The 17,791-nt window shown below is 38.0% G+C and overlaps 1 protein-coding gene across 2 annotated transcripts in view; it reads left to right on the top strand.

The window, feature by feature from the left end:
- The window catches only part of mdm1 (Mdm1 nuclear protein), a 133,064-nt gene that overhangs the window by 19,214 nt on the left and 96,059 nt on the right, over positions 1-17,791 (top strand). The window lies entirely within an intron of this gene.

The following is a 17,791-nucleotide window of genomic DNA, read 5'->3' as shown; positions in this document are numbered from 1 at the left end:
TTATTCACTTGGATTAGTAAACTATCTTTGCTATCTTTCATGTTATCCTTGTATTTGATTACAGTGGAGTGAGCTGTGTTGGGTTTCACAGTGGTGTTACCATTTTTTAGATTAGATCAGATGTTTATTTACAAGGTAGGGAAAATGAGTGAAATAATGGATATATGCTATGCGCATGTCTTTTGCCTTCCTGAAAACTTTTCATAATAGTTGATGAATGCTGTGGTGGATGAATTTGTTTGTTAAATCCCAAAAGTTCCTAAATTTTTAATCATTCTTAATCTGATATCCTGTGATTGAAGTAATTAATTGTTTCTATGAAACAGTGTGTAATTAATGAAAGTAATGTTACCACTACATACCTTTAAAACAGTTGACAATATAAGGTGTGTAATTATGTATGAAACACCATTCCATATTTTGAATGTATGTGAACTTTACTATATGGATGTCATGATACCAGAATTTTTGTATTCAATATCAATATAAATGATGTATCAGGATACTCAATACCACTACAAATACAGAAATCCCATTCAACTTTTTATTGAAAAGGTGTGCTTCTGTCTGCTGAGATATCTTTCTGTCATTTTGATTATTGCATTACTATTTAGCATAATGGCAGCAAATAGAGCATAGATAGGCATTGTGGTCTATGTATATACTTTGTGCTTAAATGCTAAGGCTATATTCTGGTTGGAATCTTTGCATTTCTAATTAGACAGTAATGTTTACTTACTTCAGTTATTCGTTTAGAAGTGCAGTCAGAAGGTGGATACCGTGAAGCCTCATCCATGCTTCTAACTAGTGTCGTTAGGAACATCTACTAATTCAGGGTTTTTTAGTATTGTAATTTGCATCTTCTGTAGGTCTTTGTTATCAGCTCAATTTAATAACAGTCCTTTGATAAGGTATGAAACATTGTTACATCAAATGCGTGTTTTGAATTTCAAATTTCACAAGCATAGCCGGCAATTCTTTCAGCCTGACTTTGACTCCCGCTCTATTGTCATAGCTAACAGCAATTTCACTTTCGGATTTTATTAGCATTTTGAATTTCGGATTAGGGATGCTCAATCTATATGTATAAATACAGTAAAAGCAGCATTAGAATAGTGGTATATCCATCAAGTAGTTAACCCAGCTATAATTTAAGTAAAGTAATATCATCATTCATAAGTATTACGATACATTACAGGGCTTGAATTTTAAAATTTTATTTAATAAACATTGGGAGTCCCCCAGTTTAACAACAAATTGGGGGAATTTTATAATTTTGAAAGGGGATTTCAGCATAGGGTTTATAAAGATATAACCCTGGAGCACCTGATTTATTGTACTATGTGCAGATTCTAAATTTATACTTAGGTATTTTCTCACCAACAAAAAAAAAACTACTGCTTAAAATCAAAACTAAAAGTAAAAAATATTATAGCTTTACTGTTGAATTAGTGAAATCACAGGTAATTTAGGATATTTTAATTTAAACAAACTCTTTAAAGCTGTTTTTGTAACATGTTTTTAAAATCTGCTTATCAGAGAATCCCTCTATTAAGCTCTTAACATTTTCTTCTGTAACATTTGCTTTTGTAAAATTCTAAGATTTATATTTGCATCATTACCTGGTGTGGTTGGGTGCAGGAATGACCAGACAGCAACAGGGTCATCTGTTTTATTTGTCCCAAGGATGAGAAAATAACAAAGACAAAAAGAACATAAATAGCACGCTATATGCGCATGTCCCTTCAACAGGGATTCAAAATAAATTTGAGAGGGCCTGAATTCAGTGGAGCTCCATCTTGCTGGTTACTTGGGCCAAATGTGATGCCTCTTTCTGGGATGCCCGCGTTTTATGTTGGTGGAAGAGGACAAGGAGGTGCTAATTGCGTTCACCGGGTGGCTTCTTGGGACTATAGGGGAAGAAAGAAAAGAAGGTGTTAGTGGCAGAGCCCCTCTCTTGCCGTAGCAGGTTTTTACATACCTTGACAGAACCTGCCAGGGAGTCCTCAAATGTATATGCGTGACACTGGTTAACATATCTACTAAAGTGTAATATTTAACAGATAAATTGAATCACTTTTCAAATGTCATAAAATCCTGGTGATTTAATATTCTAGATCATTTTACATTTGTCCACATTTTAATTTTATGTGTGGAATCAAACTTATTAGTTTTATATTAATATTGTTTCAAGACTCCTGTGAAACACCCTTTGTTGTGCTATTTTCAAGTACCTTATTTGAGTGATAAGTATTCTTAGCCTTAATTAGAATATTAAATTGATGTGAATTGTAATTGTAATTTACATTTAGTTTTACTTGCTAAACTGTTGGCACAGCCAGTGTGCACAGTCCCCTGTGACCCTGAACTGCCTATATTGGTTAGAAAGTGAATACTTAACCAGAAATCTCTAGACATTCTCAGTGCAATCTGAGAATAAATGCAAAGGCTCCTTTCCTTTCTGGAGACTATGCATGTCAAAGCTTTAAAAAGTGATTCATCTCATCATAATATTGTCTCCTCTACAATTACTTGACACTACAAGTTGAATGGTTAAAACTCTGATCAGTCTCACAATTGTGTTCTCAAAGTCTATTTCTGGACTAACTCCGTAAGTATCAATAATGAAAGCCTGTGTGAATGTCTGTGGCAATTTTAATTTTTAAAATAGTAATCCATATGATTTCTGTAGTTGCACGCTGAAATTCTCCTGCCTCAAACACAAAACATTTCCAAATATGACTCCTGCTTTTTTTTTTTTGACATATGATCCAGTACTGTATCATTTCTGTTAGTCATTTTCATATACAGTTCTTGCTCATGTTTATCTAATGTATTTATTACTGTGCTTTCCAAAGTACTTTGTCTACTTGGCAGTCATGCATGAGTTTAGTATGGACTTTCACGGCATACTAACGAAACAGTAAAAAGGCTAGTACTGTTTATATATGTTTTCAGAAGTTGCTTATCGACTTGGTACCCAAGTATTAGTTCTTGTGACATCCCTACTTAACTAACTTGTGAAATTCTTACTTGTATTAGCTCTTAAATGAAAAAAGTCTTTAAACACCAAAATTACTATTTCAGTCACCCACTGTGACTTGATATGAGCCTCAGATAGTTTTTTTAGCCCATGTTGTCAGTAGTATAAAACCTCGTTGCTGCCAAGGCTACCTGTTAAGAATGTTTGTTGTAAGAAATGTGCTATACAAAATAAACTTTCACTGTTATGCATATTAAAAGTGTTGTTGGCAATGGAAAACCAGTACCATCTTGGCTTAGTTTTCTTCATTATACAAGTTTGCTTTAAGATGCAACAAACCAGGGCTAATGCTTGAATATGCAAAGATAAACATATGCTTACAAACAAATTAGACTTTCTCAAATTACATGGTGAATCAGGTTATACTGTAAATACAACTTTTCTGTTATAAGAATTATTGTGATATGGAAAATTGATAGAAAACCAGCTATGTTCAGTCAGAGAGGGGGAAATACACTATAAATGGAAAAATGGTATTTTTTTTCTATTTTTCTGGTTTCAGTTAATCTTTCTGACTAAAAATAAATAATTGTTGAGGAAAGAAGATAATATAATATCCTGTATTACCTTCCTTGTCAAGGAGCCCAAAAAATATAAAGGATTCTCTCATCTGCTGTAAGGCTTTTTACCCTGGTTACAGATATGGTGTTAACTGAATGAACAGGATGTATTGTATAACCCTTTTCTTTACCCAGGGTTTATAGGAAGTCCCATGAGTGTTGTATATGTTTTGCATTAAGGGTGTTACCTTGAGGCCTTACCCCCAGTGTGAGCCATATGTAGTACATACCGCATGTAAAATGCCTCTATAATTGTGTTGATTTTTTAATGAAATCAGACAGAGTTGCTGAATTTAATGATGCAGTTTAGGTAATGAAACGTATACCATACCATACCATTTTTATTTGTATAATACAAAATGTTTAGGTAAATTATTCCAGTAGTAATATATTGTTATACTGATGTCAGTTCTGGTCTAACCAACAGTTCTTATCCAAAATACATCACACTTAAGAATGGTACAATTATCAGATGTTTAATGACAATAAATTTGTATTGCTAGCTGCACAGGTAGCATCCTTTTACAGAAACTTTGTGTTCTCCTTTTTGTTTTGATCTCATTATACTAGTTTAAATTAATTTTAGGATTAGATTTGGCTTGCCTCTAATAGTGTCCACTTGGAAATTATATAAATAGGTCTTGGATTTCCCAAAAAAACTCTTAAGATAAGTCTGATCCTATGGTCAGATGGCCAGGGAGGATGTTCCAGACCAAAAGGTGCACAATTCCCCAAGTTTTCATTATTTTTAATCTTCATTTTAGGCCATTCGATGCAGTTGGTCTTGTAGACAGAGTATCTGTTTTCATTAAATCATCATAGGTGGTTGCATAGTGCTTTTATTAGGTGGTGGTGGCGTAAAACGTTACCACAGAGAAATCAGAAAAGACAACAAAGAAAAATTGGGAATAATGTCCTCTCATCCAAAAAATATATGATATTGCAATGCATAGATTTAAGATTCAATTCTTTATTGTCATGTGTACAAGTACAGGTTCCATATACAATGAAATGCTTACGTGCTTGTGCCACTGCAGACAGAAAACAAACACTAGGGGTGAAATTAATATAGAATACATATAAAAAATGACAGCAAATGCATGTGCAAGATAGTAGTAGCATTGGAGGTGACAAGATTGATGAGCCTAACTGCAGTTGGCTAAAAACTGTTCCTGAATCTGGTGGTGTATGTTCTGATGGACTTCAGGTGCTTCCCAGGTGGGAGGAAGGTGAAAAGTGACAGTCTAGGATGGTTTTGGGGGTGTAAACAGAACTGTAATCTTCCTAGGCAGGTAGAGGTGCCACCATTTAGTGAACAGTCATTCGAGGTCCGCTGAACAGCTTTGTGAAATGACTCCACATCTGTACACCATGCTTTGTTGATGAGGAAACATATCCCACCACCTCTGTTCTTCCCAAAGTAGTCCACCGGATCAGTGCGATTGATAGAAAATCTGTCTGGCTGGACAGCTCAATCTGACGTGCAGCTGATGAGCCATGCAATCGCATAGATCTGGCTAGAAACAATGTCTACCGCTGAAATCGTCCAGTTTGCTATCCAAACACTGGACATTGAGCAGGAAAATGCTGGGCAGTGAAAGTCTCAGTCCTCTGCTTTTCGTTCTTGCTCGGATCCTGGCACGCCTGCCACATTTTCTCCTTTGCGTCCTTCAGACGTAGTCGGGTGAGTCATGTCTGCCATGTTGGTCTCCGGTTATTGTGGTGAATAGTTCTGGGTCGATAACTTCAAAAATGGTGACTTGTCCATTTACCGTTCTGATGTTTACCAATGTTCATAGGTCATACGTAATAAAACCGCAGACACAGTACAAACTGACAGTAACAGAAAAATGTACACAATAACAAAGTCTATGAGGAGCAGCATGCAACCTCTCTCGGGTGCCATATTGGAAAGGAGAAAAAAACAGCATATATAATCTATTTGAAGTAGAACAGAAATTCAATGTCTCAAAAATTATAGTAATCTAGTCGGCTAAACATTTAGTGTCAATTAATTTTTCAGCATCTTGCAGTGTTTTAAGAGGTCTAACTTTTGCAATATAATACACCCCCAAAATTTGCAGGGGTTATGTTCCTAGAGCACCCGCGAATTGTGAAAAACCGCAAATTTTGGATGTGGTTAAAAAAATGCCTATTTTTATAGTTTAAACCCTTTACAGTGGAACCTCGGTTCACGAACGTCTCGGTACACGTACAAATCGGTTTACGACCAAAAAGTTCACCAAAGTTTTGCCTCGGTTCATGATCACACACTCGTTATACGAACAAGCCAGTTTCCCTTTCGGTTTGTACATGTTCAGTCTCTCCCTGTGCATTTCCTGTGCAGCGAGCAAGAGAGAGAGTGCGAGAGCGCGACACACACACACACACACACACACACACACAGGCAGCGCGAGAGAGAGTGGGGGCTGGACGCATAAGGTAGGAAGGCAGTTAAAGAATGCACTGGGCTTGATTTTGTTTTCAGTTCTGTTTACAGCAATCGGTTCGTAGCGTGCATTGTTGCAATGTTACTTTTCTTGGTGGTTTATTAAATTACGGATTTTTTCCAATGTTCATTTTTTTCCCTGTGCTTAAAACTCATTTCAAAAAAGTGTTTTTAGCCAGCGGTTGGTAGCGCTATAGTGCGAACTATTGCAGTGATAGTTTTCTCTGTTGTTCAAGGTTTTCTCAGTGTTATTCAATGTTTTTATATTTAGTTTACTATTACGCTGTGCATTCTATGGTTTAATCTATATCTATCTATACTAATTAATAAAAGGCAAAGCCCTCACTGACTGACTGACTCACTCATCACTAATTCTCCAACTTCCCGTGTAGGTGGAAGGCTGAAATTTGGCAGGCTCATTCCTTACACCTTACTTACAAAAGTTAGGCAGGTTTCATTTCGAAATTCTACGCGTAATGGTCATAACTTGGAACCTGTTTTTTGTCCATATACTCTAATGGAGGAGGCGGAGTCACGTATCGCGTCATCACGTATTACGCCTCCTACGTAATCACGTGAAGTGAAAACAAGGAAGAGATTTACAGCACGAGTCAAATGCGGGAACGAAGGTAAATGACGTTAATTGTTGAGTGTCTTTTAATACTGTGTAAGCATACATATTAACAGATGTGCAATTAAACGTGTGCATTTACGGGGTGATTTCTCAGGCTTAAAGCTCGAAGTGATCACTCGAGTGAAGGCAGCTTCACAAAAAAACAGATCCTTAACAAACTGTTATTGGTATATTTTACCTCAATTTTAAAAGGTTTTCTTTTCTTCTTAATAAAAATTTAAATGCAGAACTTCGCCGGTGCGAACCACGGGGATTTGAGCGACTGACGCATACAGACATATTCATGAGTGCAGGTACTTCGGAAACAAAGCACCGTGTAAACCTAAAGTTTAAATTAAGTTCATAGACCTACAAAAGGTTGCCATTGATTTCAGGCAAGATTGCTTTTCTCCTGTACAACTATACGTTGCATTCTCAAGAGTGTGCTTGCACTGCTTGGTCATATTACAACCGGAGTGCTGAACTGACAAACTGGTATACAAACAGAACAATCGTAAAAACAGTATTAAATAAAAAGGCTGCTTCCGTTGGCGAAGCAACGAAAAAGGAAGACCTTATATGACGTTCGTTTATAAAACAGCGGAGAGGCTGTGTGAAGTCAGCTACACAAAAAAACAGATCCTTATCTCAAATTGTTAGTGGTATATTTTAATAGAACACTTTTTTTCATGCAAAGAGCATCACAATTACTGCAACACTGATCATTTTACACACTGCTAATGAACTGTAAAAACTATTTTAAAAAAACTAGTGGAACAATATGTATAAGATGCAGCTGATACCATGGATGAAATTAAGTAAATCACCGAGCCAACTGCGCTTGAACTGGCAGCACGCAAGCACACAGAAGTAAACGCTGGCACTTGCAGGCTAGTGCAGCGGCTCAGTCCTGTCGTGGCGAAAAATTGTCACCAAAAGGCTTTTTACTTGAAATGAAGGCAATTAGGAGACTCAAGATAGGCAAACGGTCTATAATTTTATTGCAATAAAATAACAATAAAAAATAACACGGACTCAACCCAATACGGCCAAATTGAGCTGAGCTCTGAACAGTTCCGGAAACTTATATAGTAATTTCTTATCATTCCGACCTCGCTCAAATGAGCTCATTTGCTCTTTTCTCTGACTCCCTTCTGCACCTACCCAGCCGATACCTCGAGTTCTCATGGGAACCATTATTATCTCCTGACTTTCCCTGCAGCTGGCCCCTCATTTTTACTTTCTGTTTTGCTTATTTCTATTGACCTTGGCTGGGCAGAAGTTCCTTCTTCCATATTTGGGCTTTTTTCTTGTCACTTCCCCTTCTTTGGCTGGCATGCTAGTTTATACTTGGTGGCTCAACACTAAACTTTAATTAAAAAGAAATATGGCATGTGCTTTTATTTAATCATTTGCTTGGTAGGCCTGACTTGCAGTAATATCTACACTAAGGTTAATGATTATATATTTCTCTATATTTATTTATACTAGTAAATGAATATACTAATTTTTATTTTCCATACATTACATCATCTTGACCTTGTATCAATGCCTTTGCTGTTTCTGCTGACTCACTATTCCAGCTGGTTTCTCACGTACCTACCCTGACCATTTTTCTGTATTCCGTTAATGGTATCATTCCTTGCTTTCTGGTCTTCTAACTAACAACAGGTGTCCACGTTCCCCCTTCTTCTGTCCTCGGGTAGTTTCTGTATGTCATTCTTTCTGTTCTATCCTTCCTTTCCCAATATTGGTAATTTTCCTTCAAGCTTTAACTAGAAAATGCAATACAGTAATCCCTCGCTATATCGCGCTTCGCCTTTCGCAGCTTCATTCCATCGCGGATTTTATATGTAAGCATATTTAAATATATATCGCGGATTTTTCGCTGCTTCGCGGGTTTCTGCGGACAATGGGTCTTTTAATTTCTGGTACATGCTTCCTCAGTTGGTTTTCCCAGTTGATTTCATACAAGGGACGCTATTGGCAGATGGCTGAGAAGCTACCCAGCTTACTTTCTCTCTCTCTCTCTCTCTCTCTTGCGCTGACTTTCTGTGATCCTGACGTAGGGGGTGTGAGCAGGGGGGCTGTTCGCAACACCTAGACGATACGGACGCTCGTCTAAAAATGCTGAAAGATTATCTTCACGTTGCTATCTTTTGTGCAGCTGCTTCCTGAAACGACACGCTGCACAGTGCTTCGCATACTTAAAAGCTCGAAGGGCACGTATTGAGTTGTGCTTGAAAATCAAACTCTGTCTCTCTCTGTCTCTGTCTCTCTCTCTTTGTCTGCTCCTGACGAAGGGGGGTGTGAGCTGCCGCCCTTCAACAGCTTTGTGCCGCGGTGCTTCGCATACTTAAGCCAAACAGAGAGAAAAGCAAACAAATCAATAGGGCTATCTCTGTGACAGTCACTGCTCCTGACACGCACTCCTTTGAAGAGGAAGATATGTTTGCATTCTTTTAATTGTGAGACGGAACTGTCATCTCTGTCTTGTCATGGAGCACAGTTTAAACTTTTGAAAAAGAGACAAATGTTTGTTTGCAGTGTTTGAATAACGTTCCTGTCTCTCTACAACCTCCTGTGTTTCTGCGGAAATCTGTGACCCAAGCATGACAATATAAAAATAACCATATAAACATATGGTTTCTACTTCGCGGATTTTCTTATTTCGCGGGTGGCTCTGGAACGCAACCCCCGCGATGGAGGAGGGATTACTGTATAACTAATGTCTTTATTTAACTATTTGCTTGCCATATCTTATTTTGTCATGTCTAAATTAAGCTAAATCTAATGCTTTAGAAGCTGTTAATTACTTTTGTGGCTATTTATGCTAATATATAAATTTTTATCTTCCATAGTCCCAGCGACAGTGAGACTGCAGGGTGTCATGCTTGGGTCACAGAATTGCACAGAAACACAGGAGATTGTAGAGACAGGAACTTTTTTCAAACACTTCAAACAAACATGTCCCTTTCAGAAGTAAAACGAGCTCAGTATGCAGTTAGTTATCGATTAAAAGAATAGGCAAACATCATAGGGGAGCACAACGGGAGTGTGACCCGCAACAGGAGCAGATGATGTCTGGGGGAGGAGAGAGAAACAAAGCAATCAGCCATAAAAGACAGGCGCTGTTCAGCAGCAATGTGAAAGTAGCCTATCAGCGTTTTTTAAGAGGTATTTTTTGAGGAGCTTTCGTGTCTTCTAGGGGTGCGTTCAGCCCCCCTGCTCACAAGGGGCTGTCAGTGGTCATGAGCTGTCTGCTCAACGAATGTACGGCACTGCCTGATCAGCTCCTGGGTGCTTGCAAATGGCACTGGGAAATGACTATCGCTGCTTGTGGTGGTTTAAGGGTTAAGTGGAACAAAATGGAAAACACAAGAACACTTAGCTGGAGATGCATCACAGTCAATCAGCAGCAAGGAGAAATGAATAACGCTGTAGTGGTCCGGTGGCGCAAAGATTCACACCGTCGAGAAGATGGTGATTTATTTATTTTTGTGGGGGAGATTCCAGTGATGCACCCAGCCTTGGCCCTAACCACACGCACACACAGAGACAAAAACAAAGCAAACCGGTAATCAAACAGCAAATAAAGAATGTAATGAAAACAAATGAAATAAATGAAAACAATGATACCACCCCTGTTCCCCTTACAGCGATTACACATTAAATACAACAAAGCACCAACAAAACACACACAGAAAATCGTGAAAAACGGCAACGGATGAAATGTAATAGTCCAGAGATCCGCACATTGAATGGGAATGTAAAGATAGTCCTACCGCTAGTTCCTGAAATGGTGAAGACGGCTGGACGGGTTCAGGAGCGTTTCTTTCTTTGCAGGATGGCCACAAATCCACTTACAGTCCTCATGTACACAGGCAGACGGCAGACAATGCAGACACCAAACATGAAACGATCCAGGACAAAACAAATTAGTACAGATAACCCAACAGAAGGCAGGCAGAGAGACAGGAACTTGAAACACAAATTACAAAAACTTTTTTTTTTTTTTTTTTTTGCTTTTTGTCACCGGCCCCCTTTTTAAAAGCCGCGCTAACATCCTTTGACCGCAATAGCCCCAGCACACTCAGCAGAAGACCAATCAGAGCCACTGCTTGGAGTTGCAGTTTCAAATTGTATTGGCTACTTTCTCCATCCCAAGCCGCGTTTCCGCTACAGTTGCTTCCTGTTCTCCCTACAGTACAGTATTGCCACGAAAAAAGCCATAACAATTGCGGAGGATATTTGCGGTTTCTGCTAACAATTATTAGATAGCTTCTAAGGAAAAATCTGCGAATGACTGAGGGTGCGAACTCTGAACCGCAACTTCGCGGGGGTCTACTGTATTAAGTGAAAAAATGCAGTCCTAGTAATCTAGTTAATGTGCATTATAAGGTTTAGTTCAGAGTCAATGATCACACACAAGTTATTATCTTCCACCTTGCCTTTGAGTGCCAAGAGGTTAAGTTTATTTCTAAGATCTTCACTATTTACATTTTTCTCACAACTTTACATTTCTGTTTTCTCTTGTATAACTTGAGAACGTTGCTGTTCATCCATTCAGTTATCCAAGACAGACATTGGGTCAAAGGGCACAGAGAGTCAGGGTCATTGGGTGCTATAGTAAATCTGTGTGCCACCTGCATAACTGTTGGGGCCCACCTTGTGCTATGAGATAATCTGGCCTAACAGGAGCATGTAAATTGAAAATAATAGTGGGCCCAGAATAGATGCTTTTGGTACCATGTATGAAATATCATGGATTCTTGAGCTAGAATCATCATAACTAACAAAAAATTTTCTATGTTTTAAATAAGATTGAGTCCAATTTAGAACATTACCAGATAGACCCATCCATTGGCCAAGACTTTTAATAAGAATGCTATGGTGTACGATGTTGAATGCTGCGTTCAAGTCTAAAAGAATGAAAACTGATGTATTGCCTGAGTCAGCATTAACCCGCAAGTCATTAACTACTTGAACCAGTGCAGTTTCTGTGATTTGATTTGGTCTAAAACCTGATTGAAACTTATCAAAAATGTTGTGTTTATTCAAGTAATTGGTATAAACTGCTTTTTTAGAATTTTACTTAAAGGCAGGTTAAAAATAGGTCTAAAATTGTTAAAAGACAGAGGTATCAAGATTATTGTTCTTGAGTAGGGGTGTAACTACTGCAGTCTTTAGAAAATCTGGACCCCAGTATCAAATAATGAGTTAACAATATAAAGTTCACTACAAGCTTGCGAAACACTGCAGATTCGGCAGCCTGCTTGAAGAAGTAAGGGGTCGTATAGTATAGTACTGGCATAAGAGGTGCAAGATTCTGGGAAAATTTGCAGCTATATCCAGATTTAACGCTGGCAAAGACAGTAACCCAGGTCAGACAAAATGAAGAAATTAAACCGCAACCGCTGATAAGACGTGAAAATGGTGAAATGAAAGAAGCAAACATTGACACGGTATTGACGAGGAAATCTTTCAAAAAAAAAAACAGACTTGTGTAAATTAGAGGAGTGTACACTGAAAACTCTCATAGTGCATAAACTGAAACAGGTAGACAGCTTCAACAGATTTGCAGAAAAACCCTCTGCACTTATGTATAGAAACAATGCCTAGCTAGAGAGGCTGAATGTAGGAAATGTAGAAAAAAAAAGGATATTTTGCTGTGGTGTGCAGGACAGTGCAAAGAGTGCAAGCAATACTAGACAGCAGTGCGAAGGTTGTATCTGGAAACAGAAAATTCTACTAAATCAAAAAGCAGCCAGCTTCAAACTGGATACAAGAGCCGCCGTTAGTGCTTTCCCAGCATTTATGTACTCAGAAACTAGAAAGGACAAACTGCTCCCTCGCAGTAAGGCGTCCCCAGATGTACGTTCAGTGTAGAGAAGTTTATGGCAGGTGTAACGAGGCTTCAAAAAAAACCTGGATGTATGAATGGGTATTGCATAGGTTTAACTTAAATATTGTGTAAATGTTGGTTTTGTGACCTGGTGGTTGGTGACACGAACACAGAATTCATTGGATGTTCTTTTTTTTTTTTTTTTTTTTTAATTTTAAACAAAAAAGAAAAATTGAAAACAAATCAAACCCCACCCCTGAGAAGGAGAGCTTAGCTAAAGGAGAATTGCTTAGGGCTTTTTAATAAGGCAACAATAAACAAAAGAAAGGTAGAAATATATATAGGTATATAAAAAATGGAGAAGGAAAATAAATGCGGTCATAGTTATTTCTCTTATTCTAAAATGATATTGATTAGATCCTGCCAAGTTTTGAAAAAGTTCTGTACAGATCCTCTAATTGAGAATTTGATTTTTTCCAATTTCAAATAATATAAAACATCGGTTTCCCACTGACTTATCAGAGGAGAGTTAGGATTCTTCCAATTTAACAAAATAAGTCTGCGTGCCAAAAGTGTAGTGAATGCAATCACCGTTTGCTTGTCCTTCTCCACTTCAAGTCCGTCTGGAAGAACACCGAACACAGCTGTTAATGGGTTAGGAGGGATTGTGACCCCAAGGCTGTCTGAAAGGCACTTAAAAATTTTGGTCCAAAATGATGTTAGTTTGGTGCAGGCCCAAAACATATGTGACCCAGTGAAGCAGGAGCTTGGTTGTAGCGTTGGCAGGTTGGATCTTGCCCTGGAAACATTTTGGACAGTTTTAAGCGAGACAGATGAGCTCGATATATAATTTCTAGTTGAATAATTCTATGCTTTGCGCATATGGAGCTCGAGTGAATTCTCTGCTTTGCTACCTTCCATTCATTTTCTGATATATTGATTAAGAGATCTTCTTCCCAATGTCCTCTTGGATCTTTTGAAAGGTAGGGACTCTAATAAGATTTTATATAATGCGGAAATGGTGTTTAATTCCTCGGCAATGAGCAGTATTTTTTCCAGCATTGTGGAGGGTGCGAGGTGGGGAAAATCGGGCAATTTCTGTTTAGCAAAATTTCTAATTTGAAGATAGTGAAAGAAATGTGTAGCTGGGAGGTTGAATTTTGAACGTAATTGTTCAAAAGATGCAAATATGTTGTCTATATAAAGATCTCTGAGCATTTTAATCTCAAAACTTTTCCAGGTATTCAATACTGGATATGTTTGCAAGGGTTGAAAGAGGTGGTTTTCTTGCAGAGGTGCCACGGATAAAAGATTTTCCATCTTAAAATGCTTTCTAATTTGGTTCCATATTCTAAGTGAGTAAAGCACGATTGGGTTATTAGTATATTTGCGATAACTTGCATTTATTGGAGAGCAGAGCAGGGAGTATACAGAAGTACTACAGGATTTTATTTCTATTGCGGACCAGTCCTGTGTATGTTCATTTATTTGTGTCCAGGTTTTTATGGCTTGTATGTTTGCTGCCCAGTAATAAAACTGAAAATTAGGTAGAGCCATGCCACCTTCTGCCTGAGGTCTTTGTAGGGTTGCTCTTCGGATACGTGGGTGTTTTGAGTTCCAAATGAATGAGGTTATTGTTGAATCTAATTGCTTAAAAAATGATTTATTGATATATATTGGAATGTTTTGAAATAAAAAAAGAAGTTTAGGAAGGATATTCATCTTAACAACGTTAATTCTTCCGGCTAGAGTGAGATGAAGGGTTGACCATCTATCTAAGTCTTGCTTAATTTTTTCCATACAGACGGCAAAATTTTGTTGATAAAGAGCTTTATGTTTACTTGTGATATATACCCCTAGGTATTTAAACTGATCTGCTATGGTAAAAGGTAGGGTGTCCAATCTAATATTATATGCTGGTGAATTCACTGGAAAGAGTATACTTTTATTCAGATTAATTTTAAGACCAGATATCTTTTGAAATTCTGTTAGTGCTGTTAGAACTGCAGGGACAGTGTTTTCTGGGTCTGATATATATAAAACCATATCATCTGCATATAGAGAAATTTTCTGTTCCAGTCCTTCTCTGACAATCCCCTTTATCTGATAAGAATTTTGGCAGTGAACCGCCAGTGGTTCAATGGCGATTGTAAACAGCAGTGGTGACAAGGCACATCCTTGTCTGGTGCCATGTTCTAGCTTAAAGTAGTCTGAGCAAATGTTATTAATACAAACTGAAGCTTCTGGATTGGTATACAGTAGTTTGATCCATGCACAAATATTCGGGCCAAACCCAAATTTCTCCAATGTAGTGAAAAGGTAGTTCCATTCAATCATATCAAATGCTTTTTCTGCGTCTAATGATAGTAAAATCTCTGGGGTGTTTGATTTTGCTGGTGAATATATAACATTAAACAAGCGTCGGAGATTGGAAGATAGATGTCGGCCTTTAATAAATCCAGTTTGATCCTGTGATATTACTGAGGGCAGCACTTTCTCCATCCTTCTAGCTAGAATTTTTGAGAGTATCTTAACATCATTATTCAGGAGTGAAATTGGTCTGTATGATGCACATTGTAACAAGTCCTTATTTTGTTTAGGAAAGACGGTAATTAATGCTTGTCGAAATGTTTGAGGTAGTATTTGGTTGTCTCTAGCTTCTGTAAATGTTGCCAATAAGAGGGGAGCTAGCTGAGTGGAGAATTTCTTATAAAATTATATGGGGTAGCCATCAGGGCCTGCTGATTTCCCGCTTTGTAGTGACTTTATAGCATCTAGTAATTCTGTTAGCGTTAGAGGTTTATCCAGTTCCTCAGCACTTAAAGCATCTATTTGTGGTGTCTGTAATGTATCCAGAAATGCATTAGATTGTGTGTTGTCTTCTTTGAGCTCAGTAGAATATAAGGATTTATAATAATCTCTAAATGTGTGCATTATATTTTTATGGTCTATAATTTCTTCTCCATTCGTGTTGGTAATTACTGGTATTGCATTGCGAACTTCTTGTTTGTGAATTTGTTGAGCTAAAAGCTTATTAGCTTTTCCTCCGTGTTCATAGTAATGATGTCTAGACTTATGTTGTTCAGTTTCTTTAGTTGTTAAGATATTAAGTTCTGTATGCAGGGCCTGCCTTTTCCTGTGGAGAGCTTCGCTTGGACGCCTGGCTTGTTCTTCATCTATTCTAGTAATTTCGCTTCTTAGCTCTGATATTTTCTTGGTTTCTAATTTATTTCTGTGGGAAACAAATGAAATAATCTGTCCTCTTAAGAAGGCCTTTAGAGTTTCCCAGAGTGTTCCTGCGGAGACCTCTGTGGGCGTGTTTGTCTCTAGGAAGAAGCTGATTTGTTTGGATATAAATTCTGTGCAGTTCTCGTCTTCCAGTAGAAGAGGGTTAAGGCGCCATCTGCGAGGTGAGTGTGAGGGGCTTATTGATTTTAGCTCCAAGACTAGAGGTGCATGGTCAGAGATAACAATTGTGTCATATTTGCATGATTTAATTGTAGACAAGAAATTATTATTTATAAAAAAAATAATCAATTCTACCTTTCATTCCTTTTCTGATATATTGATTTAGAGATCTTCTTCCCAATGTCCTCTTGGGTCTTTGAAAGGTAGGGACTCGAATTGGATGTTCTTTTGAGCGGACTTTCTTTATTGCATGTGTGCTGTCTCTGTCTGACGTACCAAACCCCAAGTTCCTATCCTTCCTTTTTCTTTCTCCACAAAACCAATCACCACACGATAAATGTCTTTGTGAAATTAAAACTAGTTATAAACTTAGGCCACGGAGTGTTCAGAACTTTAAAAAAAATCTTTGTTTTATATGTTTAATTATGCCAGCCATTCAGGGTTGCGCCCATCCCAGCAAGCATTGTGTGTGAGGAAATCCTGAACGTGGCACCAGCACATCGCAGGGTGAATACGAGCAATACATACACTAGCAGGGTCAATATAACGTAACAAAACCCCACATCTTACATAACTTTGAAAGGAAACTGAAGCATGCAGAGTAAACCCACCAGAAAAACATACAAATTCAAGGCAGGGAAAACCCGGGACCCCCTTGCTGCGAGGCAGCAATGCAACCTCCACGCCACCGTGCCCCCACATGATTAATATATGCTTTAATGCATTTCATCATGAAAATGATATTAAGTATTTATCTTAGCATTCTAAATTTTCAGACAGCAAGAATATCATGAAGTGAATGTATTCTGTGTGGTGATAGCTGCCTGCGCCTCCTCTTAGTGCAGAGGAAGTCCGTTTAAGAAGCGCGTAGCGATTAACAACTGGGTCGGGGAACACCTTAACATGATGCATTTAATGTGCTACATTAACTTATGACGGGGTTTGAGAAAATCTAGTAAATGAAACATTGATTTTAGGATAAAGTTTAGTTTACGACATTCTACTTTAATGACAGAATAAACTATGAGAATAAAGTGGAAATGTTGACTTTAATCTCAACATAAACGGCAAGAATAAAGTGGAAATGTTGAGAATAAAGTCAACATGGCGACTTTATTCTCGACATATAGTTTTTTTATTCTTCACTGTGTCCATATTTTTTTCTTCTTCACCGTGGCCCTAATACGCTTCCGTAGGGCTATACCACAAATAGCATTACAAATGCAAGTTGCAGTTTTATTTTTTATGTATACAGCTTAGCTTGAAGCAAGGTCCATATTAATGCAATTTGCCTTAATGATGGTTCAGTTGGTAAAGATGTCATCACCAATTTGCACTTTTAATTTTATTTTATTTTTATTTGGTGAATACTGTGTAATGCACCTGGGCTTGAAGTAATAGTATTATTACTGGAAGTTGCACTATTATTTATTTTATTATTATTTATTAGTTTAAATATTATGCAGTTTAATGATGGTAAAGTTGTTTAAAAAGTGACTTTAACGTGTCAGTGGACAGCGATTGTTACCATTAACAGAAAGTGTAATCCATATTACTAACCAAGAGTAAACCGGATATGGACGCAGGGACACGGCGATGGGACCATGAGACGTACTGCGCAGGCGCGCGTCTCATAAACCCGCAAGCGAAGTCGTATCCACCGCGAACGAAGGAGTCACGGACCAAGAAAGAAAGAGCTCAACTAACGTGAATGAGAAATGAAGCAACAATGCGCCCATAGCTACCACTAACGACACAACCACACAAAAAAGAGGATTCTGCGCTGCACCCCAGAGTCATTCTGCGCTGCACCCCAGAGTCAAACGTGAGAGGCTACGGAGGCCCCACAGGTCCACAAAGATACTATGGAAGG

The sequence above is a fragment of the Erpetoichthys calabaricus genome, chromosome 1 (assembly GCF_900747795.2).
Source record: "Erpetoichthys calabaricus chromosome 1, fErpCal1.3, whole genome shotgun sequence".
NCBI classification, from domain to species: Eukaryota; Metazoa; Chordata; class Cladistia; order Polypteriformes; family Polypteridae; genus Erpetoichthys; species Erpetoichthys calabaricus.
Note: the sequence above shows the minus strand (reverse complement) of the source record. Positions and strands in the feature narration are given on the sequence as shown.